The sequence below is a fragment of the Gallus gallus genome, chromosome 15 (genome assembly GCF_016699485.2).
Source record: "Gallus gallus isolate bGalGal1 chromosome 15, bGalGal1.mat.broiler.GRCg7b, whole genome shotgun sequence".
In the NCBI taxonomy this organism is placed as follows: domain Eukaryota; kingdom Metazoa; phylum Chordata; class Aves; order Galliformes; family Phasianidae; genus Gallus; species Gallus gallus.
This window is the reverse complement of record NC_052546.1, coordinates 286084-303880: the sequence shown is the minus strand read 5'-3', so window position 1 is coordinate 303880 and position 17797 is coordinate 286084. Positions and strand designations below refer to the sequence as shown.

At 42.7% G+C, this 17797-nt stretch overlaps 1 protein-coding gene and 1 long non-coding RNA gene across 17 annotated transcripts in view; one reads left to right on the top strand and one right to left on the bottom strand.

Moving 5' to 3' along the window:
- Positions 1-17797, bottom strand: part of LOC107051622 — a 77053-nt gene that overhangs the window by 11322 nt on the left and 47934 nt on the right. For both annotated transcript variants that reach the window (XR_001463294.4, XR_005840104.2), the window contains one exon: positions 597-679. This is a non-coding gene — a long non-coding RNA (uncharacterized LOC107051622). The remainder of the gene's footprint in view (positions 1-596; positions 680-17797) is intronic.
- HIC2 (hypermethylated in cancer 2) overlaps positions 1-17797 on the top strand; it is a 75403-nt gene that overhangs the window by 26096 nt on the left and 31510 nt on the right. For 2 of the 15 annotated variants that reach the window (XM_040647985.2, XM_046901111.1), the window contains exon 1: positions 14704-14820. The gene's annotated coding sequence lies outside the window, so the exon portion shown is untranslated. 15 annotated transcript variants of the gene reach the window in all.

Genomic DNA, 17797 nt, shown 5'->3' with positions numbered 1-17797 from the left:
AAGGATGGGTGGGCCCCCAGAGAAGGTGATCTGTGTGCTAAAATATCTTGCTTCAGTTTTGCAAGGAGCAGTGTGCAACTGCTTCAGACGGAGGGCTAGCTGTGGTTTGTGGTTTAGGGAGTTGACACAAATAGTCTTTGGACCCTTTTTATGGGCCTGCAAAGCAGTGTTCTGCCAGGGGAACTGGAGCCTATCCTCCTTCATTTCTTGCTTAGCAGGTTCAAGGCTGTGTTCAGTGCAAGCAGTCATGGCTGTCTGTCAGAAAAGCTCCCAGCTTAAGAAGTAGGGTTTAGCATCCTGCGTAGTTTATGCTATGCTGAAGTCAGATTATGCTCCACACGTCTGTAATTAAACACTTGAGTTTCTGCCTTTAAACAACTGTTGCAAACCAGCAGTGAGTATTGTGGCAGACATCTACAACAATGTTTCTGTGCCAAAGAACCACAGGGTAGGCTAGGGTTGTTTTTTTTCCTTTCTTCTTTCAGTAAGTGAACTGTGTAACTTTTTTTGAGGACAGAAAATACAGAGCAGTGTATTGACCTTCATTGCTGATCAAACTTCAGTTGCACCCAGATATAACTGATAGCAAGTCTTACCTGGATTTACTTTCTCTCAATGCACGTAGCTGATCACATGGAGGGGAAATGAAATACTTCAGTAACGTATGTAGCAGAAATGCCTGGACAGAATAAGGAAAACAAAGTGTGTCAGAAGGGAAAAAGCATTGCAAATCTTTCAAAATCAGTAAGAGAAAATTCCTATAGTTCAAATATTTCCTTTGGCATGAAAGGCTGATGCTGTACCTGATAAAAGTCACCCACAAAGAGAAACTAAAATATCAGTACACCTACTGAGCAGAACTGTGCTCCTTGTACCTGGCAAAGCATTGGTTATGCTAATCTCCCAGTGTGCTTTCCTTCCAATGGAATGTTTTTCCATATGGATGACCAGAAGTAATCTTAGTGATACTACAAATAAGCGTGTTTGCTTAAGACAGCATGTGTACATCTTTTAATGATTTGGTTGTGTGCCTCCTTTGTGGGAGGATCCCTGAACTTATACAGAGAGGAACAAGTGCTAATTAACTTAATTCTGGGAACAGGAGGTGGTATGACCTTTTCCAAAGCAATTCTTTCAGGTTAGAGTTTATGGAGAGATATTTACTAGACCTGGTGCCCAAGTTTCCTACAAAAACACTACTTATTCCCTAGAGTGGCTGAGGAAGAAATTCATCTCCTGTCCCTCTCGTTTCGTTTCACAGTCCCTTTCTGGCACTGTGGCAAGATCTACGATACTTGGTGTCAACATACAGTTCTATTTTCTATCTTTTCTTTTAGCAGAACTTAGCAAGTAGATTCAAGTGTTTATAGGCTGTTGTTTTGGTGACCACTCAGCTTATGTTGTGAGCATCCAGTCTTTACTGTACCCCAAGAGGAAATTCATTTTGGGGGCTTTTATTTATTTATTTATTTTCCTTGGATATCAAGATGTTGTCTGCCCTGGGCATCTTCCAAATTCCTCCCCTTTTTAACAACTAAGTGTTAAGTATTGTTAACCCCATCTTGCTATCTGGTTGCTGCACTCCCTCTGGGCGGTTCAGGGACACAATTACAATCACCCTGAGGGTACTGATGCTGTTCAATTTTTGTTCTCATTACTAGCACTAAGCTATCTGTTCCAGTGGCCCCAGTGTAGACAAATTCAGAGGTAGCCACAGCATAGCTTTAGCAGCAACTGTGAAAAGCAGAAGCTGTGGAGACCGGGCTGGGATGAGCTGGACTCAGAACCATTGGTGTTCACCTGCTGAGAAACTGAGCTGTATGCAGGCCTCACAGAGCAGGCAGGACCCTTTGGCTGGCCATATCTCCAGCTTGTAAAGCTCCCAGGAAGCCCTGGCTGCTGCACAGTGGGCAGAAAGTGTCTGTGAAGACTCACTACACTGAGAGAGGTGATAAGTCAGCCAATGAGACTGAATTTTCCTCAGGATCCTTAGTTCCTGCTCCCTGTTGTCTTCTAATGTTTAAAAAACAATAACAACAACAAAACAACTCAAAAACTGACAAAGCAACTGTTCCCCCTTCCCCACCTCTGCCCCCAGCAACAAGCCCCATAGGCTCACTGGACCCTTAAGAGAAACAAACGTAAGCACCTCTTTGGAAAACAGAGCAGAGGCCCGCGGCCATCTGGCATTCCTGAGGAGGCTGTGGCTTCCTTCTCCTGCTGAGCCTGGCCATGCATCCCCAGGCAATGGGACTCATGCTGTGGGGCTGTGCCAGCACACCCAGCACGGCATCCTCCCCGAGCCCATCCAGAGCCCTGCTTTGTGCTCGGTGTGCTTGGGAGATGCCCAGGAAAACAGAAGCAGCACCTTTACCATGCAGAGTTCTGCTCCACAGCTGAAGTGTTGCCAGATCATCCCCATCTCATTAACATCATGAAGGAAACAGCTGCCCTATCCCGCTTCTTGCCACAGCACTGCCACTAGGTAATGAAGCTAGGTGAGGGGGATGTATTTAGATCAGAATTGAGTGAAAATCTCCATTTCCCAGTTGGTTTGACCCCTATTTACAAAGATCTATTGGTAAATGTATGTAGAAGACAGATCTACATGAGTGAAAATGTGCTCTGCAAACATTAAAAGGTACACTGTGGAATTTTGCCTAAGGATAAAATGTAATTTTAATTGAAAGCTGCTGTAACTTGATAGGGAATATCCACAACAGTCTTGAGGATCTACTTTAACAAATAGTTAAACACAGAGCCAACTCCCACTGCTCTGTCTCTCAGAGCTACATGCCCTCTTTGATCCATTCATGATGCTTATGATTCCTCAGGGACAAGCACACTGCCAATAGGCAGCACTTATTAATATTTATACAATGCCTTCCATCTGAAGATGTGCGCTTTGCGATTATTAATTAAAACTATTTCACAAATCCCTAAAATTTAACTCAATTTTTATAGCTTACAAAACTGAGACCCAGAGAGTTTGCATGTCCTTTCATGAGGATAGAATGAGATGAGAAAAGACAAAGCATGCAAGCATGGACTCATATTATGCTGTATTTATTTATATTTCCTGGGGCAGTAAGATACACATGTATCTGTAGTACCTCAGAATACAAAATGGTGAGCAAAGGGAACTTACTCTTTCTTTTTGGTTCTTCACACTGTATTTGGTTGCTTCTTAAAAGCTTCTTTAAAAACACAGCCTGGGATGACTTGCCAGCCATGCAGACAAAGGAATCCATTAGACCCTTTGCTGGCATGCTGTGTTTTAGTTCCAGTGTAAGGGCAGACAGAAGGAATGGCGGTTATAATCCAAGCCTGATGTGGGCACTCTCTTCCTGGTCCTTCCTGGTGCATATGGAAGGAAAGTGTGACTTTGATAATGGAGGGAGGGCTTGCCATGCGATTAGACCAGTTCACTGTAAACACCTAAGTTGCACAAGTGGCTCAAACTTTGATCTTTTATGCTGAGGAAAAGAAATCTGAGACTGTGAAACCTGCCCTCAGTCACAAACAAGGAAGGTGGACATTACTCAAACCCAACTTGGGAAATGTAAATACAGATAAATGTGATCAGAATGGAAGAAGCACTTCTTCCTTCCTCATCCCTTGCTGCCTGGCGTAGTCTGCATGCACCAGGGGCTCCTACTCTGACTTGTCTAGCTCTGTTTGTGAATGCAGGCTCCAATCCCACACCTGAAACGCCCAAATCCAAATGCTCCCAAATACTGTCTGGGATAAGGTTTAAGCCACAGGTGCAATTAAGCTTTTAAGTGGTAAGCCTATTTGGTTAGGGGCACACCTAGAGCCTAAAACAAGCCAAGAGGAAAACGATCAGTCTTTCAAACTGACAGGCGGTTCCCAAAATACTGCTTGAAGGGTTAAGAAGAAGTTACAACATTCGTAATACTCCTGGTATTTATTGTAGCATGTCTCTGAACAAGTTCTCTGTGGATGCATCTGGCTCCCCTACTGAAGTGGGACTTGTTTTCAATTACAAATCTGGTAATGGATTGTCAAAATGATGGTGTTGCTAAGGCCCTGGGCACACTTTTCTTTGCCCTCTTTTCTTTCCCCCACCCCCTCCTTCCCAAATCTGCCTGAGCAAACACTGAGCAAAAGAAGTTTTGCAAGAGTATATACTGTTAGTCTAGAGTCTCTTTTCCTATTGGCATTTAGAGCTTTGATTAGATTTTTAGAGGAAAAGTATCATAGCATGTTGTTCAGAACAATATAGGTTGAACATTTTACAATGCAAATGTTGATGAACATTCAACAATCATATGGAAAATAATGGGTGTAAGACATGGGATATTCCTTGGCATCCTGATTTCTTTGCAACGTCGTATGTTGTACAGTTGCACTTACAATCACTGGGACAACATCAGAGACGTTTCCTTTGCATAGTCTTGAGTTCTTAGGCAAGGATTTAAGAGTGGAACATTAAGACGTGTTAGTGAACATGTCCTAATTAGCATCTACCTTGGCTACCACATGCTTAAAGGCTGTGAGCCTTGCTTACACTGTGCCGTTCAAACACCTTCAACAATATAGCATTTTATTCTAGTCCAGACTAAGTCTTAAGGGTTACGCTGTCTAGTCAACCAATCACTCCTTTTAATGGGAAAACTGCTTTGCTTCAGGATTGTTTCTGTGCTTACTTTTACCCCTCTATTTTCTCTTTTCTCCTCCTTCCCTCTGCATACCTTCCCTGCAGCAACTCCCGTTCCATCTGCTGTAATGTAAGCATTAACTATTTAATTGCTGATTAGGAAAATCTCATCACGTGGCCTTTGGAATGACACCAGAGTGGGAAAAGTGGGGTGGGGGGGTCAGAGAACGTGTAAGTTCTCAGCTCTGTATCACAGCCGACCTGGCAGAGCATTAGTAATTTCTGATGCATGGGGTTGTTTAACATCTCTTCCATCTAATGGGTAATTCTGTTGAATGGGATTTAGATGTAAACAAGTCCTTGTCATCGTTATCTGCTGAACTTGCTATTTGACCTTGAGTGAGCTGGGCTTGGCCTTTCTTCCCTTCAGTAGATAGAGGACAAGTACTGCGACTTAGATTCTTGAATATAGAAAACATACTCATGAATGACTAGTGCTTCTCCTGTATAATAACATACTACGTTGTAAAAATTTTGTTGCCCATGTTTTTGTACCAAGTTGCAAAGAAAGAGATGATATACAGTTCTGAAAACAGCGAAAGCCCTTTTAGTTCTATGTCCCTAAGCAATCCTATGTGGGCTTTTTCCCAACTGACTTGTTTCATTGTGTGATGCACATTCAGCTGGTGTCCCCCTTCTCTCCCCCTGACATCAGCTATTCTAAGCATTCTCATGTTATCAGCATTTCGGCCCCTCTGCACTTGCAGTACCTAGTTGCCACAGCAGCTGTGCTCCGTAGCATAGTACTTAAAATTTGGCAGAGTCCTGGGGAGACTGTGGGTGATAAAGGGAGAGAAGAGGTCTGCAGGTGGACTCTGCTGTCCACACAGTTGATCTCTGCTCTGGCTAGATGTAACAGCCTGTTTCTCATTTGGTCCTGCATAACCAAACGATAAACTAAATGAGTTGATGCGGAGATAGGAATTGGACCTATTCCATTCTGTCATGAAAGAGAAAGGACTGAAATATTTTGGTAATTAGAGAACTAATGAAATTACCATTGTAAGTGACAAGAAAGTGGTATTCTTAGCAATTAACAAAGAAAAGCATTTTAGTCGGACTGAAACTGTCTTTTTGTTTGTATGGGGATTTTATTGCTTGCAGATGTTTAATTTCCGTAAGCAATTATTATTCTGGAAAGCTGAAAAATTATTTATATGCATGAGAAAAACCCTTGTATTTCACTTCAGACAGGGAGTAAGCACTTGCACAATGCAACCTCAAAGACCCCACAAAGACCACAACTGGCATTTCTGGTACTTTCAAAGAGCAGATAGGTCTACATGTAGGAGAGCACAGAGGAGTGGGTAAGTGTATGTATTGGCAAGAAAATAAAGGAAAACATACCTTTGTCAAAAGAGACAAAAAAGTGCCAATAAACTTATCATGCTGTCTTCCTTCATAATAAACAATATCCACCTCCTTTCCCTCATCCCCACCCCAAAAAAGTCCAATTCCATTTAGAAGACACCCTTAGAGATCACATGCCAGCAGGGCAAAGCTGCTAGCCCTTCTGCAAAGGCAGCTCAAACTACTGAAACAAAGCAACCTAAGTTGAAATTTTAGGCATTAAATACCCAAAGCAGCTGCTTCTCTGACGTCCTGGGTTGGACTCTGATTTCAGTTTTGCTTCTGCTAGGTAATATCACTGCTACAGTGCAACTGAAATCAGGGTCTGCTAATCTTGACTTTGGGTCGCCCATTGGTAATCCATGTGTTTTCTGTTACTTTTGAGGGAGCACATCCACCCACTCCCTTTAGACTGCAGTTATTTATTTGGCCTATTTTTTGTCTGCTGGTCACTTTAAACTGTACCTCTTGCCTATCAGCAACAGTTGTTTTGCTAAGTGACTACCTAAAATGAGACTTCCTTGTGCAAATGTGTATTTTAGACACTGTCACCAGAAATCCAGTGGTTCCCTTCTCTCCCTGCCCCTCCCATCCCCTTCAGCTGTTTCAATTTCAGGACACATGGCTTAAATGCGCGTATGTGTAGAGTTTGCAAAATGGCTTGGATGACAGGGGAAACTGAATCACACAATGAAAGTTCAGAACCCAGCCACCAATTTGTACAACAGGACTTTGCAACTTCCTTGTGTTCATTGTTGTCTTGGCATAACATCTAGTGAAGAGCATTTCTCATGTAACCCCCTTAAAAATGGTAACACAACTGAAATGAGCAGGTGGAGGAATGTCACCATTCAGCTGGTTGTCAGCCTTTGCTTTCTGTGGTACCCCCAAGGGCTGTGGGTATCGGGGTGGAGAAGGGCCTGCACACCTTGTTGTGCCTTCTTGCTTACGCTGGAGAATCTCCAGTTCATCCTGCCAGTGCAGTGACTGCATGTGGAGGAGGGGGAGAGGTTGTGTTGCAACCTCTGAGAAAATTAGTTGTCTCTATTTTATCTTTTGCAGCTGCAGCACTTTTTTTCCCCCTCCCCACCCCCCCTCCCCACCCCCTGTGCAAGTGGTATGGTATGTCTGAACCATATCCTTCAAAACCAGTTTTCTAAGCAGATTAGATGGGTAGCAGAGACAGATATGCAATCAGGCAAAAATGTGCACTCAAGCCTTCATTTTGTGCAGCGGTTGGATCAGTAAGTGTCTGCCACCTGGATTTTTTTCTTCTTTCTCTCCCTCTCCTGTTATTGCACAGTGCTGTGGTATGTTGCTGTTGTAGCACAAAACAAAATGCTCATTCTGGTCCTTAAATATATCATAAATTGAGAGGGGAATGAAATTGGTCTCTATGGTAATGTTCATTAACATGAAATCAAAGCATACTCCCTGGCTTCACCATGCAAAGTGACGTTTTCTCCCACTAGCTGTGCTGAGGGGGTAATCTGGGGATTATCTCAGGCCTTCCAACACCAGGCGTCCTCTAGCTGGTCTGGAAAACCAGCAGCTACGTTTACTGCTCTCTGAGTTCAGTGTGATCTTGTGGACTGCAACTGTGAGTGAATTTGGTCTCTTGCTACCCCGTATCTCTCAGTGCTCCCTACTAGTCTTGTTGCATGCTAGGAATCTGACAATAATGGTCTTCACCTGCTTTGAGATATCATTAGAACTCTTAAGCATTGGTGTTAGTTTCACGTCTGGTCTCTTGTAGGACAAGCTGAATTTAGGACTAAGCTCTTCAGACAAGTTTGGAAATCTCACAGCTCCTTCAGTGTGGGTGGAAAATAGGGATAGGTTAGTGTGCTCAGTGGCATATCTGAGGAAAAGAGAGTTGAGTAATCTTTGGCTTTCTTCCAGGAGAGGAAAAGAAGCAAAGTGTCCCAGAAGCCATCTGTTGCTTCTCTGGAGGACAGAAAGGAACCCTGAGTGAAATGATCCAGAAATGTTTTTCACCTGTGTCCAGAGAAACACGGTGCTTAAGAGGAAAGAGAGAACTCCACTGATTAAACTAGAAAAGAGAAAGTTGGGATTGAGGTTTGGGAGGAGAAGAGAGAAGAGAAAATAAACCCTTTATTTCCCACATAACTCACAGGCAGGAAAGAAGAAGAGAAACTAATCTGGAGACTTCAGTGTGTGTTATGAGGAAAGAAAGAATGACAGAAGCCCAGACAAATGAGGTTATATTTGAAGTCTTGATAGGAAAATGAGCTCTAATGAGTTGTCATGATGCACTTGTTTATCTTCTACTGATTTCCTAAAAGAACTACTTTGAGAAGTTATAAGAACCATGCCCATTCCTCAGCTAGAAGCAGCAAGATTCAGACATCTGTTGCAAAACCTCTACTTTGATCCTTGTTTGAACTAGACGTTACACTTGGTTGATGAACTCCACCCTGCAGTCCTTGGGTCACTGCAGGAGCTGTGTATGAGGCGGAGGGGTGCTGATATTGCTGTAATTTAAGTTCCTTGCTGGGGAAATTTCTGTAAGAGTGAGCTTTGTTCACTGGATTATTTTTAAGTCAATGTGTGAGAACGTCTGCAGGGAGGTGCTGCTCTGGTCAGTCTGAGCTTGATTTGAGTTTTCCTTTGGAGTGGTTTTTTCAGGGGGGAAAAAAATACAGTTTCTTTGAAATAGCAGGTGTTTTTTTCATAGAAAAATCTAATTCTAGACTTCTATTCACCTGTGGAATTAATAAACATGCTCTTTTAACAGAAATATTACACTACTGGGTCTTCGCTAACTGAATGGGAATACCTCTTTATTATGCTTTTCTTCAGCTGGTCTAAAAGGTTTCGCTCAGAATCTGTTCAAAACCTTGTGCTGTATTCGTAGCAGTGCACAGCTGCTCAGAGAGCACTGGTCTGACAGACCCATCTTCTTCTGGACTCCAAGCCCTGGCCTTCCCACGTGCCATTATGGCTGTCTCTGGAACCGTGGGGCACTTCTGTGCTACGGGAATTGCCTTCCAGGGAGACTGAGCCAGAGGTGCAAGCGGGTTTATCGGGCTGCCAAACTGCAGTGCCTGTGAGGCTGTGCACAGCGGTGGGAATAAAAACAGTTCAAGACTGTACTGACTCAGAACAAAATTTCTCGGGTCAGGCCACCAAACCAAAATGAGCCAACGCTGGTTTCAGTAAAGCTAAAACATTCCATTTCAAATGGAGACAAAATGCACTAAAGTTCATGAGTTCATGAATAGGTTTCTCTCTCTCTCTTTTTTTTTTAACTTGTGAAGTTCGATCTACAACAGGTCTCCAATTTCAGTTTTTCTCCCTGATTTGGAATGAGAGCAAATGCTGAAATACTGGAATTAATTTCTTCCTGACCAGGGAGAAGACAGCTGATGCATATGAGCAACTATTTTCAGGGTCAGTACAGCTGACTCTGAAGACCTGCACATTGGAGCAGGGAAGGTGATGGTGAGCAGATAGGTGATGGGGAGGGGGAGTGGGCAGACAGCAGGATATGGGAATGAGAAGCTGCAATGTGGGCTATAACAGAAGAGAAAGGAGAGAACAAAAGTTTCTGCTTAGCTGCCTGGGCTGTAGGAAGTGCTGCACTGTTTTGGTGTTTCACTGTTGGCCAGTGCCTAGCACAGCACCTTCAGTTTTGCTGAGCAGAAATGCGACCGGTGCTACAGTGGGGGCTTCTGTCAGGGAGAGCCTGGGGCTCCCTGCAGTGAGGGCAAGAGGCAGAGACCCAAGCTCAGCCTGGCACCCACCCTGCAGTGCCACGCAGTTTCACTTCTGCTTTATGAAGCAGCCAAGCCCTTCCACACCAACAGAGCTGCGGGGAAGCAGGGCCGGACAGTGAGCGCGCTGCTTGGGGCACCACAGCCTTTGCAAGCTAGTCTCTCTGCCACTAAATCTTTGTTTTGCAAATGGAACAGAATACTCATCTCTGGTGTGACTGGGAAGACGCACCAGTTCCTATTCCTAACACACTGCAGTGTTTATTATGCTGATGATTCTATTATTTGACAAGGTTCTTAACTTTTTTTTTTTTTTTAAATATGCCAAATTGATACACTCTGTCCATCAGCAGTGCCTTCCTGGAATGAGTAGCTAATTATAGAGCAGGACTTGTGAAAAGACGAACCCGTGTTGTGCACAGAACAGGTTTCTCCAGTATTTGCTGCCTACATTACTGGTCAAGCTTCCCTGTAAGTAATAGTCAAATAATCGGCCTGGGTCCTTTTGTGAATGGTTTGAGCCTGTGTGGTCCTCCTTTGTTTGAACAGCCCATGGTTCCTGAAAGCTCCTGCATCCTCTGTTCTGAGCAGCAGAGCCTGGTGGTACCAGATGCTTCTGACTGAAACAAACATTTGCATGTGACATTTAAAAAAAAATCAAATTTCAAAAATGAATTTGGTTTTCCTTATTCTCTCATTTTTCAGCCCTTCTTATATTGCTGTAAATGTTTAGAAAATTAACATATTCAGCTTTTACTAACAAGCATCTTTTTAAAAAGTAAAGCTTGAATAGCAAAGAGAAATCTTTCCTTCAGAAATAAAGCAGCAGCCAGTGTTTGGAAATATTTTAACAATAGACCATATGGGAGTCCCAAACTATTAAGCTTCATTATTCAGAAGGCAGAAAATATGGTTTGATATTCAATTGATATACAGCACAAATGAGAGCTGCAAACTCGGCTCCCTTGAGCTGGGATTCAGATGTTCTCCTGAATATAATAACTAACGCTTTGGCCTAGTTCCACAGAACACATCCAGCCTTCTGGTCACAAGCCAAGAAACTGTAGGCTGTTTTTTTTTCACTTCCCTTCTCTTCTCCAAAGTACTTTCCTGCCAGCATGAGCTTTTGACCTGAATATAAATCTCCTGATATTAGATGAATATAGAAAACTAGGAGGGTGCTAGTAGTGCACAGCAGCAGAGCTGTGTGTGTGTGTATGTGTGTTTGGTTTTCCTCAGCTATAACAATAATAATGTTTTCTCTCTGTGATGTGCTGCTGGGAGATTACACTGGTCATAGGTGGGAACTTCTTTGTTCCTGTTTCACTGTTTGTTTCTTATAGCTGCAGGAGCAGGTGAACATCTTATGGAGTTACTGTGAAATGATGCCAGAGACCATGAGAGTGAATAATTTGTTGGATAGAGAGACTGGAAGTGGTTTCAGTTGTTTCATTGTTGTTGTTTTTCCTGATCTGACTTGTGTGTATTTATAACTTGTGTATATTTATAACTGCCCTTTTCCCTTTCTTTCACTTCTTTCTTTACTTTTTCACCTATGGAGAAAAGAATCCATAAAAGTTGCTTATAAAACACTACATATGTGGACTAAGATTGCATGTATGCAAGGGCAGAGAGAAAGTTATCCAGCTACTGTAACCAAGTACTGCAGGCTGGATCACCTGTTAGTTTTTGACAAAGGATCCCTGATTCCCAGTGCATGGGATGGAGCAGCTTTGTCAGTGTGAACATGGGAAGTGAGAGATGAACAAGGAGTTATAGGGGTACAAGAAACGGTCTGGTGGGTATGGCAGTTGAACAAGATTTTTCTTGGATTTTTGTGCTGAATGTATACCATGTGTAATGTATATCGATGTATACCTTCAAGTAACATTCTGCCCAGTCTTGTGTCAGTCATCCTCACTATGTTGGGTTCTATCTTCTCCAGCATTTCAGAATCTGAAATCAAGCAAGGAGCCTTCTCCAAAGATCTGCGATTTCCCCTGAGTAAGCTGGAAGCTTCCAGCATTAAGCTACCTGGTGCTCTCCTCTGTAAACGTGATGAGCCCAAGGAAAACTCCTTCACTTTAGGTTTAAGTACAGGAATGCCTGAAATGCAGAACACTAGAGAGTATATAAATTATGCAGTCTGCTTGTGAAGTTTGGTTTTGACTTCTGTCTTTCCTCCATTTCTCTTTTCAGTTGTTCATGACAGCTGAAATTTTTCACGTTTCTGTCTCAAGCCATGTGCAGTTTTTTGTTTGTTTGTTTGTTTTTTTTCATTTGGGGAAAACTGGAGCAAAATCAATGTAGTACAATTTTCAACCTTCTTTGATTTGCATCTACATCTGTTTGGTGTGGGGGAGTGGAATTTTATCATAAAACTTTTGATTTATTTAATGTATCCAATAAGCATCCAAGATGTGCCAGGTACTTTCTCAGCCCTTTTGGATGAGAAATCTTGCAAGCTAAGAACTTAACAAACAAAGAAGTTACAGAACTCAAATTTTCCCTAGTGTTAAGGTCTCCCTATATCTAAGGAATAAACCAAGTTTGAACAAAGGAGATCCAGAGACTCGTAAGGTACAAAATGTCACATGCAAGTACTGATAAGATCTAATATTACAAGAACAACTACTTTTTAAACATGTTTCTTGATCCTATCATCTGCCTGAGTTACAACAAACAGTTGTGTCCATACAGCAGCTCTACTTCTGTTGCAATTGTTAGTCTATTTTTATTGATGAATCCATTGCTATGATTGCATGATGCTGTACTAACTAAGGCCACATCTAAACAGGGTCATTGATTTAAACCAAGATAAGTTACAAGTCTGAATAAAAGAGCTGTTCCCAATTAACTTCATCATACTAACGAAGAGGTGATTGGTAATGATTAATAGGGAATAGCTGTTCTGGAATGATCCCTTTTTAAGACAAATGCTTACTCTTTCTATGATTGCATTCTAGGAAGCTATTCTGTACAGAATCAGCATGGGATAGAGTGCCTAGAAGATGTTCAGACCAAGCACAGCTAGCAGTGAGTGGGGCAATATACACTGGGATGCCCTGTTGCAAAAATGAGTGAGCAAGAGAATAGCAAAACTGGTTGCCTGTGCATCTCTCCAGAAGTCAACTGAAAGTATTCTATCACAATCATTGTACAAAGGCCTCTCCCTTAGTGGGATGAAGTATTCGCTACCTGTCACTGTCTAAGCACTAACCCCATGTTATGGACAGAAAGCGTGTTTCAGCTTATAACTCATCACAACTGGATTATGTATTGGGGCGTGGGAAGGACTTGTATGCTTTTTTCATTGTATGTACTTACACTATTATATGGAGAGCAATCAGTCTACCAAACCAATCTCATTATTCAATTGTGGGGAAAGACAATTAGAGGAAAACTTATTTTTTTAAGGTGGACAGAAAATTATTTTAGTTCAAAAAAGAAAACAATAGTCTTTTTTCAGGATTACCTATACTAACAAACCAATAAATAATAATTAAGAAAAAAGTAAAACCCAATAATTTTTAAAGCCAAAGGAAATTTTCCTTTACCGTAACATTTTGTGCTTGACCCTGCCAAAGAGGATGGGCTGGAGTAGAGGTGGTACATCTGTAATTAAATGCATTGTAGTTGTGATGTAGTTGCTGTTAATTCATAGCTCTCCCGACTTTTGGAATTTGTCCTTTCTCTTAAAAGAGCAGGTGGTGGGATGGAGGGGAGAAGCTCTGGACGTTAATCCACCCTGGCTTTCTTAAGCCTCCTACTTAAATCATTATCTTAATGAATCACCATTGCTGCTATCTTGAGTGCTACTCAGGAACATGCACATTTTAAACAGCCTTGGGGAAAGACTTTTTTGCCTGCAAAGTGCTCTGCTACTTGCATTTAGATGTTGCCAGGATAGGTACCTTGGATACTACTTCCTGCTGACCCCCATGGATAGATCATGGGGCCTAGTGTATCACTGTGTGTGCCGCCCAGGCAGCAATCAGGGCCTGCCTCAGAGAGAGAGGTATAACTTTGTTCTGTGTTATCTTTCTCATGGTGTGTTAAAATGCCTCCCAGAAATTCTAAAATAGGGTTAAACAAACTTCTCTGGTGTTTCTCCCAGCATTTGCTAATTTGGCAGTATCTGAGCAGCTACTAAGAAGCATGGAGAAATTGCATCTGAGCACTGTGACTGACAGTGCTGTTGTGAACAAGTGATGAACACAGCATTGCACAAGATCTTGATCTGCAAGCATATCTATAATTAATTTTAAGGGTTTTAGGATCCATGGTAGAAGAGAAGGGAGATAAGCCAAGCAATTATATGGAGCAGCTATATTTGGGGAAGCATGCCTCTTGGGATCAGCAGAGACTCATGAGGTTGCGTAGTGAATTGTGCATCACTGTGCCAAGTCTGACTGATTTTCGCATTTGGAAGGGGACACCTGGGAAACTTCTTAAGGCTTGAATGTTTGCTGGGATGAACTTAAGAACATTTCCTTGGTTGGGCGGTATAGATTTTAATGCATCAGTTTTTTTCCCTGCCTGCCAGAGGGAATGATGTACTATCTGCTTCTCTGGTTTGTGGGGCTTCTTGAATGCACAAATAGAGAAAGGAGCTGTGAGCTTCAAGTAGCTCCAAACTGGCAAGCTTTTGGGAAGACTTCCAGGAGTGAGAGAGTGGAGATGGCACGGCTTTCAAAGTGCTGAGTTTCGTATTCTCCCAAGTAATATGGGAGAAGGGTCTCCTTGTGGGGAACTTGGAAATGATCTCACAGAGGAACAGGAGATGGAAGAGAAGGGACCACAATTACTTCTCAACATGCAAGAGAGTGTTTGCCTTCTGCTGCTGCTTGTGCAGCCCTAAGCCTACTGTAGTCTAGTACTGAGCAACTGCAGACCAGGAAGTGGGGGAGCATGGGGGGTGGAGCGTCCACTGTTGATTTTTTTGGTAGATATTTGACAGTACAGAAGGCGCTTTACTTTGCTGGTTAAGTGTACACTGATTAAATAACCTGCCAAGTGGCATCAAAGATGAACTTAAGCTAGAAAAAAACAGTAAGTAACAGCCTTATCACTTTTTTTGTTATTATTATTTTTTTTAGCAAAATAAGGAAAGCGAGGTTTGTTGGAAGGGCCAGAGGGGCCACCTGAGCCCCTGGGTGAGCTCCCGGTGAGCACCCCATGTGCAGGCTTTGGTCTGCTGTGCGGAGGTAGTGACAGGTGGAGAGCATGTGGTGGGTGGTGGCGATTCTAAAAAATTCACCTCTGGATAAAAATGTAACGCTTTAAATTAGACAAAAAGGGCTTCATGTGAGCTGAGGGAAGTTAGGAAGGATCTTGGCATGCATCCCTAGACAGATAATGGCAAATGTTTCTTCCACGACAGTTCTGGAATGCCATTCTCCTCTTCATGATCGTACATTATCTTCCAACTTCCTTTTTCCTACTTTAAGCGCCACATATTTTAAAAATAAAAGGATACCCACACATACGCAAAAAAGCTACTTTTTTTTAGCTGTCTTAAGTTTGGTAAAAAGCTAAGAGATCTGTGGTAGCAGTTGCTGGGGGATGCAAATTTTCCCTTGCCATCTCAGCAGAGTGTTTTAGAGCTCTCTCTGAAGTGAATCCCCCAAAACGTTCTTACAGAGACTGAGGGCCAGCTGGGAGGAAATACTGCACTCTGTGAGCCATCAGCAAACTCTCTGGGTGTTTACCCAATCTGGTAAACCAAATAGAAACTACCAGTATGCCACTGTCTAAATTCACGACATATTAATATCTTACACACTATTCAATTCTGATTGCCACATCTCAAAGGTAGTGGAGGGTCCAGAGATTGTGAAGGACGGATCTCAGGTCAGGCAACAAGATTTCTTTCTTCACCATAGAAAAGTGATGACTTATTACAGAAATTGCAGCTGCTTTATGCTTTTGTTAACTAGGTGGGGCAGGGGAGTGATTCTTTGCAGTTCTTGTGTTGTCTTAACTAAGATGAATCAAAGCAGGCAAACATGGCACATGCTTTCGAGCAGCAGTTATCATGTGAAACTCCTTGTCAAAGTTATGTTATGGACAGCAGAAGTGTAAACGGATGCAAAAATCAATGAAGGACAGATAAATTCTTATTAAAAGTGATGGCCTGGATGCAACCTCAGGATCAGCAAATCTTTAACAATTGCAAAAGGTTTAAGAAGGGAAAAGACTGCCTATACTCTACCTTATCAAAATGCATTTTTTGACACTATTCTGGCTCCTCCCAAAGAACAGAAAGTGAATCCTTTGGTCTATTATAATGTGGCTATTTTTATAGTTAGAAAGTAGAAGGGAAACTAGCTACACTGCAGTGCAGTGAACTAGTTTTGTCTTGCAGCCTAAGAGTGCTGAACAGCACACCAAAATGAAGAGAATTAGCAGCCAAATGCCTCCTAATACCTTAAAAATCTTTCCATGCTATGAAATGTCTCTGCAGCTTGCTTACTTTGTGCAATTTCTGACTTAACAAAAAGCTGTCTGGTTAACGAAGCAGTGAGTCACTACAGTGTTTCTAGTTATTTTTCCCATCCTTGTGTTTGCTGCTACAGTTTGTCAGGTTGCCTGACTATGTACCTAATGAGCTGCCATGTGGACTCACGTAGCAGTGACACCTTTGGCTGGAAGCTGAAGATGCTTTGGGGAGCACAGCAGGGAAAAGGAGCAGTGAGTTGGGAAGGATATCCTAAAATCTGTTGTATATGCAGAAAAGCAGGAAAGTCTAATACAAAGCAGGGCATATAGTTGTGATTGCAGTGGAAACAGCTGGTATTTTGGAGGTGAAAAAATCAGTTTTGTGTTTTGCTAAATAACTGTACTGTAATACAGCAGTACCTCTTGGCAGGGAAAGCAATGTAATGTAAAGCACTACAGCATGGTAGAGCAGTTGGAGAACTGTCAGAAGCCCAGCAGCTTGGAATGCTTCCACTTGAACCTGGAAGCACACTGCAGCATGGCATTCCTCTGCCCCAGTGGGTGCAGACTGCAGCATGAGCTGAGTGATGCACCTTACACACAGTGCAACCTGGCTCCACGGAGGAGGGCAACAGGGAGCTCTTTAACACAGAACAGCAAGAGTCTCTTTCTTCTATTGAGCTTTGTCTCCTTTGGGGAGTTTGATGATTTCTTTTGCACCTCATGGAGCCCTTCTGAGTCTGCATGCCAGGCATCTCTGGGGCAAAATTTTGAGCTGTCAGCTGTCATTGCCAGCCACACCCAGATACCTGAGGGCATCGGGCTACCAGAGGGGCAGCAAACAGCTTGGGCACTACACCAGGCTGCAGGAAAGCTGCTTTGGCTGATCTGGTTGGGCAAACAAGGAAGTAACGAGTCTCTTTTTATTCAAGTTTGTATTTCCAGAGGGCTTTGGAGCATGGCACTGGCTTTTATTCCAATGTTTAATTGCTGGATAAACTTAAGTCTTACTTGTGGTTTTTAAGCCTCTCCCCTTTTCCTGCTCCCAGCATTCTCCTTGCTTTCAAATCCTCTGCCTCGTTCCATGTACTGCTGCTATAAATTGCTAGGTACGATGGGTCCAGCTCCTTACTTGCAGCCTCTGGATGCCATTAACAAGTAATTGCTGGGAAAGCTTGTTTCAACATCAGATCCCTACATTATTTTTTAAATTGTTCTTTGAGGTGGCTACTGAAAGATTCTTTTCTTTTAATATTGGACAAGACACTTCATTAGGGAAGGGAAATGGTGCTCTTACCAGGCTATGTTAAGGAAGGGACATGCAGTTGTACTACCTCTGCTTACTTCTACCCCCACACCAGCAAAATAACTGATGTTTATACAGAGGAACAAAGGGGCTTCACTCCTTCAGCACATCAGGATTTCTCATTTTCAAAAATCCATAAGAACGCAACAACTCCTGCATGCTTGCTCTCTAGCAACCACTTGAAATCCATCAATGCGGTTGGGAGATCAGGGAGATCTCTCAGTGGCCAAGCTGCATCTATGAGGGCCATCCAGCATGATGTAGGACCAGGGCACCATGTCT